At 43.6% G+C, this 12,591-nt stretch overlaps 1 pseudogene; it reads left to right on the top strand.

Moving 5' to 3' along the window:
* Positions 1–7,528: 7,528 nt before the first annotated feature.
* Positions 7,529–11,128, top strand: LOC140348537 (UDP-glucuronosyltransferase 2B31 pseudogene; annotated as a pseudogene).
* Positions 11,129–12,591: the final 1,463 nt, after the last annotated feature.

Raw genomic sequence — 12,591 nt, 5'->3', positions numbered from 1 at the left:
GCTGTGCCACGGTTTCCTCCTCTATTGGAGTTTTGACCAATCACCAGTCACATTACTCACAGTCAGAGTTCACTTCAGGAAAGCGCTTTCTTTCTCTTATTCTCCTCAAGATAGTCTTTATTTTCTATTTGACTTTTCCAGGACAATCTTTCAGCACCCTCTCCTTGAACCGACGCCTTAACGTGGTGGAGGGGTTTGAGTGCCCGAATGACCCCGGGAGCTATGTTGTCGGGGGCTTCATGCCCCTGGTAGGGTCTCCCAAGGCAAACAGGTCCTAGGTGACGGGTCAGACAAAGATCGGTTCAGAAGCCTCTTATGACGACGACACGAACAAGGCCGTTTACGTCGCCCGGATCGGCGTCACCGGGGCCCCATCCTGGAGCCAGGCCTGGGATGGGTGCTCCATGGCGAGCGCCTGGTGGCCGGGTCTTACCCCACGGGGCCCGGCCGGGCACAGCCCGAAAGAGCGACGTGGGGCCGCCCTCCCGTGGGCCCACCACCCGCAAGAGGATCCATAAGGGGCCGGTGCAGAGAGATCTGGGCGGCAGTCGACGGCAGGGGCCTCGGCGACCAGATCTCCAGACACAGAGACTAACTCTGGGGACATGGAATGTCACCTCGCTGGGGGGGAAAGAGCCTGAGCTTGTGCGGGAGGTTGAGCGATACCGACTAGATATAGTCGGCCTCACCTCCACGCACAGTTTGGGCTCTGGAACCCATCTCCTCGAGAGCGGCTGGACGCTCCACTTCTCTGGTGTTGCCCGCGGGGAGAGGCGGCGGGCTGGTGTGGGCTTGCTGATAGCCCCTCAGCTCAGCCGCCACGTGTTGGAGTTTACCCCGGTGAACGAGAGGGTCGCGTCCCTCCGCCTTCGGGTGGGGGACAGGTCTCTCACTGTTGTGGCGGCCTACGGGCCGAACAGCAGTGCAGAGTACCCGGCCTTCTTGGAGTCCTTGGGAGGGGTACTGGACAGTGCACCGACCGGGGACTCCGTTGTTCTACTGGGGGACTTCAACGCCCACGTGGGCAATGACAGTGACACCTGGAGAGGGGTGATCGGGAAGAACGGCTTCCCCAATCTGAACCCGAGCGGTGTTCAGTTATTGGACTTCTGTGCTAGCCACGGATTGTCCATAACAAACACCATGTTCAAGCACAAGGGTGTCCATCAGTGCACATGGCACCAGGACACCCTAGGCCGGAGGTCAATGATCGACTTTGTTGTCTTGTCATCTGACCTCCGGCCGCGTGTCTTGGACACTCGGGTGAAGAGAGGGGCAGAGTTGTCAACCGATCACCACCTGGTGGTGAGTTGGATCCGCTGGCGGAGGAGGAAGCCGGACAGACTTGGCAGACCCAAGCGCATTGTGAGGGTCTGTTGGGAACGTCTAGTGGAGCCCTCTGTCAGTAGGGTATTCAACTCGCACCTCCGGAAGATCTTCTCCCATGTCCCGGGGGAGGCTGGGGACATTGAGTCCGAGTGGTTGGCCGACCATGTTCTCCGCCTCCATTGTTGATGCGGCTGCTCGGAGTTGTGGTCGCAAGGTCTCCGGTGCCTGTCGTGGCGGCAACCCCCGAACCCGGTGGTGGACACTGGAAGTAAGGGATGCCGTCAGACTGAAGAAGGAGGCCTTATCAGGCCACTCTGGCTTGTAGGTCTCCGGAGGTCATCGACGGGTATCGGCAGGCCAAGCGAGCCGCGGCTCGTGCTGTCGCAGAGGCAAAAACCCGGGCCTGGAAGGAGTTCGGGGAGGCCATGGAGGAGGACTATCGGTCGGCACCAAAGAAATTCTGGCAAACCGTCCGGCGCCTCAGGAGGGGGAAGCAGTGTCTCACCAACACCGTTTACGGTGCGGGTGGAGGTCGGACGGTGGAAGGAATACTTTGAGGATCTCCTTAATCCCTCAGTCACGTCTTCCGAAGAGGAAGTGGAGACCGGGGACTCGGTGGCTGGCTCATCCATCACCCAAGCTGAAGTCACTGAGGTTGTTCGCAAACTCCTCGGTGGCAGGGCTCCGGGGATGGATGAGATCCGCCCTGAGTACCTAAAGTATCTGGATGTTGTAGGACTGTCTTGGTTGACACGTCTCTGCAACATCGCGTGGCGTTCGGGGACCGTGCCTCTGGACTGGCAGACCGGGGTGGTGGTCCCTCTGTTCAAGAAGGGGGACCGGAGGGTGTGTTCCAACTACAGAGGGATCACACTCCTCAGCCTCCCGGGTAAGGTCTATTCCAAGGTACTGGAGAGGAGAATCCGACCGATAGTCGAACCTCGGATTCAGGAGGAGCAGAGTGGTTTTCGTCCCGGTCGTGGAACACTGGACCAGCTCTATACCCTCCATCGGGTGCTCGAGGGCTCATGGGAGTTTGCCCAACCAGTCCACATGTGCTTTGTGGATCTGGAGAAGGCTTTCGACCGTGTCCCTCGGGGTGTCCTTTGGGGGGTGCTCCGGGAGTACGGGGTCCGGGGCCCTTTGCTCAGGGCTATCCGGTCCCTGTATGACCGGAGCAGGAGCTGTGTTCGCATTGCCGGCAGTAAGTCAGACCTGTTCCCAGTGCATGTTGGACTCCGCCAGGGCTGCCCTTTGTCACCGGTTCTGTTCATAATTTTTATGGACAGAATTTCTAGGCGCAGTCGGGGGTCGGAGGGTGTCCGGTTTGGGGACCACAGGATCTCATCTCTGCTGTTTGCAGACGATGTTGTCCTGATGGCTCCATCAAACCCGGACCTGCAACATGCACTGGGACGGTTTGCAGCCGAGTGTGAAGCGGCTGGGATGAGAATCAGCACCTCCAAATCCGAGGCCATGGTTCTCGACCGGAAAAAGGTGGCTTGCCCTCTCCAGGTGGGTGGGGTGTCCTTGCCCCAAGTGGAGGAGTTCATGTATCTCGGGGTCTTGTTCACGAGTGAGGGAAGGATGGAGCGTGAGATCGACAGGCGGATCGGTGCAGCGGCTGCAGTGATGCAGTCGCTGCATCGGACTGTTGTGGTGAAGAGGGAGCTGAGCCGAAAGGCAAAGCTCTCTATTTACCGGTCGGTCTACGTTCCTACCCTCACCTATGGTCATGAGCTTTGGGTAGTGACCGAAAGAACAAGATCGCGGATACAAGCGGTCGAAATGAGTTTCCTCCGCCGTGTGGCTGGGCGCTCCCTTAGAGATAAGGTGAGGAGCTCGGCCACACGGGGGGAGCTCGGAGTAGAGCCGCTGCTCCTCCACGTCGAGAGGAGCCAGCTGAGGTGGCTCGGGCATCTGTTTCGGATGCCTCCTGGGCGCCTCCCTCGGGAGGTGTTTCAGGCATGTCCCACCGGGAAGAGGCCCCGGGGAAGACCCAGGACACGCTGGAGAGACTATGTCTCTCGGCTGGCCTGGGAACGCCTCGGGATCCCCCCGGAGGAGTTAGAGGAAGTGTCTGGGGAGAAGGAAGTCTGGGAGTCCCTGCTCAGACTGCTGCCCCCGCGACCCGGCCCCGGATAAAGCGGCAGAAGATGGATGGATGGAATCTTTCAGCACCCTTATGTGCAATTCAGGACAAAAATATGCAAAATGTTCAGAAATAAAATCCTTTCCCCTCACTTTCTGATAGGTTATAGGTTATAATGTTGGTAACTAGCAAAGTTTTCCTTTTTCAGAATCATGCGTTTTTACAGAATGTCAATAATTTAAACAACAACAACAACAACAACCACAGCGCCATAAAAGAGTCCCTCACACATAAATAAAATGAATGAAAAGTGAATATTTAGAAGTATAGCCTGAATACAAAATTAAAGAAGAGCTCGTATGGCTCTAAATTGGCATCTGAAAACACTATGTCCAAACATTTTTAAACCCTTTATTACTATATGGCTTTTGGAAAATATGCCAACTCATTACACCTTGCAGATCTTTGAGAAGGTCAAAAGCTGTGTCTATGGTTTTTGTCACAAGCACATGGGATGAACTCAATTTGCACAGAAGGTGAATAAAGTTCTTTGAATCTAGAACAATAAAAGCACATATGAACAGGACAATAGGACTTATGATACTGTTGATAAAGTTATATTAAAGTTTAAGAAAAATAAATTATAAGACTGAAAAATCCTAAAATTGATGGTATAAATTGTGCTATTATAATCCGATTATAATCCTATACGATTTGTTTACTACAGTTGTATTTGTTTTAATTGAATGTCAAAAGAGAACATTTTAAACTCAGCACATTACATTACAGCTTGAAGTATTCATAGCACTTAACTTTTTCCACATTCCTTTACAACCTTGTTCCGAAATGTATTAAATTAATTATTTGCCTCAAAATACTACAAACAATACCCCATAATGACAACCTAAAAGAAGGTTGTTAGAATTATTTGAAAATGTATTATTAGAAAAAAAGCAACAACAAAAAAAGCACTTGTACATAAGTATTCACAATGTTTGCCAAAACACTAGAAATGTATCTCAAATGTATCGTTTTTCCACATCTGTCTACATAAAGTCTCACATTTAACAGTGATGTCAGAACACAAACCAAGGGGGTTTGGGAGGTTCTGCAAAGAAGAACGTGAGACACTGCCCATGAATAGGTGCCAATATTATAGTGTTATACTCAAAAAGACTTGAGGCTGTAATTAGTGCCAAAGGTGCTTCAACAAAGTATTGAGCAACGGCTGTGAATACTTATGTACAAGTGCTTTGCAGGTGCACTCTCAGTTGCAGCACTGACTGAAGGAAGTCACAATGGTAGTGTGGCAGTGCGAGGGTTAACTATGATAAAACTATAATTTGAGGTTGACATTCCAGTTTGAAATAGAGATATGACCCTTGAGGCCTACAGGTAAGTATTATTGTTTAGAGGACAAAAGGCCTGCTTTACTTCTAAACATTCATTCTTACTTTGAATTATTATTTGTAATCATGATATCCTGCATTGTCATTCCTCTTATCATGTTTTACAGATTTGCAAAACTTAATTTACTAAACAAAGGCTATATTTTACATGTTTGGGCCGATCAAGCAGTGAGATTCAGGATAATCCAACCTCTCCCAGGCCCAACCCCTCAGTCTGTTATGTAAACACCCTCATGACTGTGCCCCATGAAGTAAAGAACTCTCTAGACTCCTCCCCAGGGTCATTGGGGAGGTGACACCGTGAAAGTGACAGTTTTGATGTTCCTATAGTAATCTCAAGTAAACTGGGACATAGGACAATGGACATTAATGACTCTCTAAACTGGACGCATCAAGGGAACTTCTGCAAGTCTTCGAAATGGGCTTCTAATGCATTTTGTTTAATAAATTACAGTAAATATAAAACTTTATTGTCTCATAACAATTGAGCCAAACAGACCTGTGTGCCTATAGCAAGGGGAAAGTATGGTGTCATGGTATTACGATGCTAAAAAAGTCCAATTGAAAAATAATCCATCAAATTGAACGCTCTGATACACATAAACTGTAAATCTTAAATTTAACAATATATACATTTTCTTCCCAACATTTGAGAGCAGGTGTTTTTAAGTGGACTAGAATGTGGATAGTCTGCCTAACCACTTGAGTCCAATTCCCAGTATTGAACTATCACAAATATATTAATAAAGATGAAGTCAAATTAAAAAAACAGTTTCCATAACAAAATTCCAACATTTGACTCATAAAATCTGAATGAAATAATTTGAACTTTCAGATTAACTCTCAGAGCCATTTTTTCTCCCACGACTAAAGCTAAAACTCAGCTAAAAAGCTGTTTTAGTAAACAATCATCTGATTGCATTCATTTACTGTACACTATATAATGTTAATGTGTTCTGCATGTTCATTTCACATTTTTGCCTGTGTAGGAGGAGCCTCAGCAGCATTGAAGGATCATTCTTACAAAAAATAAATAAGAATTCAATATAAACATTTTGTTTGTTGATATTTATTGACCCTTTGGACTTTTTTCTGCACATTTCCAGTGTGAGTAGGATCCAGATCCAGCTGCTGTTCTTTAATCTTCTCAAGACTCATTTCTTCTTGACTTTGCCTCGTCTTCTTCTACACGGCCTCGTCTTCATGAGAGAAAGAACACATTCAAGTCTTGAAACAGAAGAAAAAGCGTGTAAAGGTTTGGTCCAAACTCTGCTCTCTCTCTGTTTGGGCTCTGCTTGTTCTTGTAGATTTTGCTCCTCTGGCTTTAATAACATCTTTAGGATCCTTCCCAAACAAACAGAAAAAGTCTTTAATAAACTTGATCCAAACCTAACATGAGAATATATTGATGGCCACATTTGGCTCAGAAATTAACTTTATTTCCCAGTTAAATATCAAAACTTCGTGAGGCAACTGGTTGAGATCTTCTGACTTCAGCTGAGGTAAACTTGACTTGGCTTCTGAAATACACAGCAACATGTTTGTGTGAATTAAGCAACGTTTATAGATGGTTCAATATTCAAATACCTGAAGATGTTCACTTTTGTCAGAGTTTGGAGGCTCTTAGAGATGTTTCCAATACATAAATCCTTCCTATTGTAAAACAAGAGAAAAGAGGGACAAATTTGAACAGTAGTACAAGATGACCAGAGCTAGAGCAGGAGCTCTTGCTTGTGTTGAGGGAAGAGTTTTGTTTTACTTCCTTGGATCTGGACGACTGGACGATACTGGACTCAGGATTCAACTTCCTCTTCATAATATCTGTTCTTTTATTTTTTATATCCTGAAACGAAATAATTTTGAACCTTTTGACTGTAAAAAATGTTCACACTTGGATGGATCCTGTTCCAGTCCTGGATTTGTAGACCTAGAATAATTCCACTTTGGGGGTAATATTGCAAGTGTTAACTTTGGGACTTTAAGGTGGGGTTGGGGGTTATACTGCAGTCTGTCCTTTTCTTGATAAATCTCAGCCTATGCTTTTCCCAACGCAAAGATAGGCATTTGGTACAATAGGCACAGAGAATCTGAGGAGAATCATGAGGATGGAACATGTTTCACCGTGGGGAAGTTGGTTAGATATTGAATATTATATATGATATTTGACATTCCGGTACTCTTTATGGACCATCAACAAATGACTTGACATGAAAGTGAAGTGAAAACAAATATATCGTAAATAATAAAATAACATACAAATACTGGAGAATCAGGAAATTATTTTGTATGTTTAGGGACTGTCAACAAATTACATTACATTACAGGTAAAAATTATTCTTCAACAGGGCTTTAGGGCTTTAGACAATTACTTCCACCTTTGGTCTATGAGGCTCAGCCCTTAATATCATTTTTTTAAAGCTTTTACTATTTTTAAGCCATTTTGTACAGACACATAGGCCCTTTTCACGATATTGCCCTGCAACGGCGTCTAACGGCGTCTCCAGGGTTTCTTGTATGGGGGCTAAACTAACCTGCCAAAGGTGTAGTAAACATGATATGCAGGTATACACACCTATGTAAGGAGGCTCTTTGCCTGCATTGATTCTTACTAAACACTAGATGGCGACAGTTGTTTATTGCATCCAAAGTCCAGGACGGACGTCTCCAGCAGTGGACATGGATCTATTATAGTAGTAGTGGATAGTGAAGTACTGGAGGACACCTGAAGTAGGGGACACTGAACCTCAAAACTGCAGTCCATATTTTAAAATCTGGGGAAGAGAAATAACGAGACATTTTACCACTGAAGCTGGAGTTTGAGCTGAACTGGCGATTAGGGTAAGACGTTATTGCATAACTTAATACAGTGTTACTTTTATGCATCTGGTCTATGTTTTATTAAAAATACTTCAGAGATCAATTATATGGCCAACTTACAGTTGTTTTTTTATAGTGAGGGAAGTTAATTGTAAATGTGTTTAGTCCAGCTGAACCAATATAAAATGCAAAAAGCTACACAGTAGATTTTTCTTTCTCAAACTTTGTTAAGTTACACTTAAGATTGTTAGCGTCTTCTTCTGTCATTTAAATCAGTGGCTCTCGAACATTTTACACACAAAAAATATATTTGGCTAAACTAGGCCAGAAAAGGACTCCCAGATCTAAACCAGGTCAAAAAAGACTACCAGGTCTAAACTTGGCAATGATAAGTTATACAATAGAACTACAACCACTCTACAAGTTTTAAATGAGGACTAATCCAAAAGAGCACAACAACTGGGATCCAATAGAGTTTACATTCAGAAAGCATTTGAATTGCAGATGCATTCAGCTTTTCAAAAACTCACTTAACATAAGAGGAGGTGTGGTTTCACTACCTACATAGAATGAAAGTGTGTGCATGGGTCAGATAAGGCAGATTGATTTGTGGCTGCCCTGGTGTTTGCCTTAGTCAAAGCACAGTTATGTAAGTCATTTAATGGGGTAAAAGCCAAAGGCGGGAAAAGTCATTCATGACAAGGGATTCTATACTTTGAGTCTGGATCTCAAGGTGAATCATTGTCACATAAGATTTTTTTAAAACAAGAAATATAAGGCAATTTTACAAGCAATGTTTTTACTCCTAAAAGAGTAAATAAATGTACTTTTTTCCTACTCTGCATGAAAGTTAAATAAGGATTTAACTTTTTTTCTCATGGTGTCAATGTTTGTGAATATGCATCATCAAATTGTTGTTGTTGTTGTTGTGGTGTTGGTGGTGGTGGTGCTTTTTATGGCGAGAGAAAAAGAGAGAGAAAGAGCATCATCAAATTGTGTTCTTAAAATGTTTCATCATGACCTCTACATTAGGCACAGTAACACATATTTTCCAACTTTACTGTAGATTTATTGCATGATAGGACGTTTAAAAAAATCATTCTGTTCTTAAGTTTTAATTAATTTGAGACTGTCAAAGCAAAAAGAACAACAACTACAACTACAAAGAAGTGAGTACAGTAACAAATACCGTAAACACTAGACTATTTCAAGCCTGTGTCTTGGACCTAGATGAGACTCCAGAACCCTGCAGACCTAAGATAAGACCATGAGTTAGACCTGGGAGGAGACTTTAGACCTTGGTTAAGACTATGATTTAGACTGGGTCAATGCCACGTTTAGGGCCTGTATCTGATTTTGAACCATGAGTCTGGAACATGTTTTAGATTCAACCAATATTTCAATCTGATACTGCACCAAGACACAAACAACTGTCTGGGAGAGTCTTGTGAAGTTTTTTAAGATGATAAGATAAGTTGCTAAATGATGGGTTAAGACCATGATTTAGACCTGGGTTGAGACCATGATTTTGTCATATTTTACTATATTGTTGTTCTGTTTATTGTTGTTGCTGTTTTCTTTTTTAACTGTTTTAGTCCAATTTAGTCCTCGAAGTGTCCAAAAATAATTATCTCTATTGTCATAATACATTCAGGTTGAAACAAAGTGGGAAATACACCCATATGTCCTACTTTGTCTGTAACAAAGATTATATGACATCATTTGTATTTTTTGTTTAAAGGTAATTGAGAACAGTATCAACATGAAGACTTTTTTCATCCCATTATCTCTGCTGCTGCTGCTGCACCTGTCCCAGTCATCAGGAGGTAAGATCCTGGTGTTCCCGGTGGAAGGCAGCCACTGGATAAACATGCTGAAAATCATAGAAGTATTGCACGCCAGAGGTCATGAGATTGTAGTGCTGCGGATGTCGCCAAGCTGGTACATAAAAGAGAACTCGCCTTTCTACACGTGCATCAATGTGCCCACCACCAGCTTTGAGGAAAGTTTTGATGTTTTTGTGTCTAAACAGTTGGAGATAAGGCTACAAACCGATCCTAAATCTTTATGGTCTCGTATGTGGGCTAATATTCAAATGCGGTCCTTAATGGTGGATCAGTTCACACAATTCCATCAGCAGGTTGGGGATCTCATTGTTAAGATCCTTGAAGACAAAGACTTGATCCAGGACCTCAGAGACGCCCAGTATGACTTGTTTTTGACAGACCCTGGTCATGCAGGAGGGACATTTCTGGCTAAACACCTAAAACTTCCTTTGGTTTATAATGTCAGGTGGACTATTCAGGGTGAAGCTCACTTCAATATTGCACCATCACCTCTGTCCTATGTGCCCTTCACTGCCACAGAGTTGACTGACAAAATGACCTTTCTTCAAAGAGTAAAAAACTGCTTAAGTTTTGTCCTCGGAACCTATACAATGTCAATTATCTCTGAGCCTGTGTACAAACCAATATTGAGAAAGTACTTTGGGCCTGATGTAGATTACTATGCATTCTTCTCAGATGCTGATATTTGGCTGATGAGAAATGATTTTATTTTTGAATACCCTCGTCCCACGATGCCCAATGTGGTGTATATGAGTGGTTTTCAGTGCAAGCCTCCTAAAGCGCTCCCTGATGACCTGGAGGAGTTTGTGCAGAGCTCGGGGGATCACGGTGTCGTACTGATGAGTCTGGGGACGTTAGTGTCCAAGCTCCCTCCACAAGTCACTGAGGAGATCGCTGCAGCCTTCGCCCATCTGCCCCAGAAGGTCATATGGAGGTATTTGGGCCAGAGGCCGGCCAATCTAGGCAACAACACTCTATTGGTCAAGTGGTTCCCACAGAACGACCTGTTAGGACATCCCAAAACCAGAGCGTTTGTGACTCATGGAGGCACCAATGGAGTTCAGGAGGCCATTTACCATGGAGTCCCCCTCGTAGGCATCCCTATATTCTTTGACCAGCCTGAGAACCTGTCACGAATCAGAGCCAAGGGCGGAGCAGTGGTGCTGGACATTGCAGCGTTGGACAGACAGGTGATGGGAGACGCCCTAAAGACTGTCCTGAGTGACGCATCCTACACAGAGAACACGAGGAGGCTGTCCAGGCTCCACAAAGACCAGCCTCTGAGCCCCATGGACCAGGCAGTTTTTTGGATCGAGTTTGTGATCAGACACAGAGGAGCGCCTCACCTCAAGTCCCATTCCCACACACTGTCCTGGTTCGTTTACAACTCTCTGGACGTCATCAGTGCTCTGCTCTCTGTTTGTCTGTTGTTCATATGCACATGTGTCTATGTGGGGAAGTCTGTGTGGAGAAGGGTTTTTAGGAGAAATAAAGTCAAACAGGGATAAAACATAAATTACTAATATGTAATCTAAAATTTTACTTGCTTTTGAATCAATAATCCGTATGATTACTTCTCTGTAATGTTTTTTTGGGTTGTTTTTGTGTTTTTATGTGACGTCTTTCTACCTTGCCGCGACCACTACATGGCAGTATTGCTCTCTTTCTTTTTATCTTAGCATGTGTAATGTGGCACATCATTTTATCTGCTTTTTTCTGTTGATATAGAAGATCTGACCAAATGCTTCTCGTGACTATATCCTCAAAACCATATTAGAATTGTTAGCGTTTTCCTTTTTTAAATTTAGACATTTGAAGAAGTGTATTTTCTTTCTCTAATAGTTTGATAGACACATCTTCTGTGTTTTCTGTTTATACCTCATACACTATCTGATTCCTTGCCACAAACTATGTTCATGTTTACTGACAAATGTGTTAACTTTTGATCATTTAATCATTCGGCCAAAAGCTCCATGGATTAGCCATACTCTGGTAAATGCAGTAAAGTGTACTGAGTGTGTATTTTTGTTTCATCACTGCATATTTCAACATTAAAAGGTTTGTGGATGATAATGTTATTTTTCCTGTACTCAGAAAAAACGGGGGCAAAAACAGAACATGCAAGCCAACCATACCAGCAAGTTGTGAGAGAAATAGGATTAAAGCACTGTGTATGTAGGTGTTAAGTAAATAGGTCTTGACCTCTATCCAGGATCACGTCTAACAGAATTATGTGGAAGTGGGCTAAGTAAGTCAAGGAAAAACCAGACTTGTGCATCATGAAACAATTCTGTTGAAAATGTTGATTGTAGTGGAATGACTGAAATAAAAATAAAAATGTCTTATTCCAGGCCAGGTCTAATTAAAAGACCAGAATTTTTCATTTTTTTACATGTTAGGTAAAATAAATAAATATATTAACAAATAATAGGTCTATTTCCCCCCTTTTTTAGGCTTTAGTTTTGGGTTTAAAAAATTAATAATAATAATAATAATAATATAGATGATAGTCACGTTTCTTTTTAGGCTACTTTTACTGTCCATTCGTGTTTATAATAAGATGACGTTTGCAACTGTAACAATAACAACAGCAAGAAACTAGAAGCTGTGCAATGGCAAGAATCGAGTGACTGCGTAATCCACGGCCATATCCTGTACAGTTGCCATGATCCCTGAATGACCAAAACACGTATGATGACGTCATGCCTGTGATGCCCGGTCGCTGGACGATATAAAGCATATGTTGTTGTGTTGGCAGCCACTGAAAAAATGCATTTACCGCATTTTTTACTGTAGTTGTACATCTTCAAAGTATGTGTTTTACACCGTAAAAAAAAAAGGAGAGAGAGAAAGGATTTTATCATCACAGAGATAGAATTGTATCATCACATGCATTTATTTCATTTTGATTTGATCCCATGGGCTTTGAAGAAAATTAAACTTAAACACAGTAGTACGAGCCAGCACCGCGCAGAAAGCAGTCTGTCTGTGACAGTGGAGATCTCGGAAAATTTCACAATTTAAACTAATAGGGAAACTTGTATCCTATCATTCTGGAGAAAAAAAACTAACATCAAAATGAACGCTACCATGACCA

The sequence above is a fragment of the Eucyclogobius newberryi genome, unplaced genomic scaffold, assembly GCF_026437365.1.
Source record: "Eucyclogobius newberryi isolate DKJ021-1_F unplaced genomic scaffold, fEucNew1.0.hap1 SCAF_7, whole genome shotgun sequence".
NCBI classification, from domain to species: Eukaryota; Metazoa; Chordata; class Actinopteri; order Gobiiformes; family Gobiidae; genus Eucyclogobius; species Eucyclogobius newberryi.
This window is presented reverse-complemented; position numbering and strand designations above follow the sequence as displayed.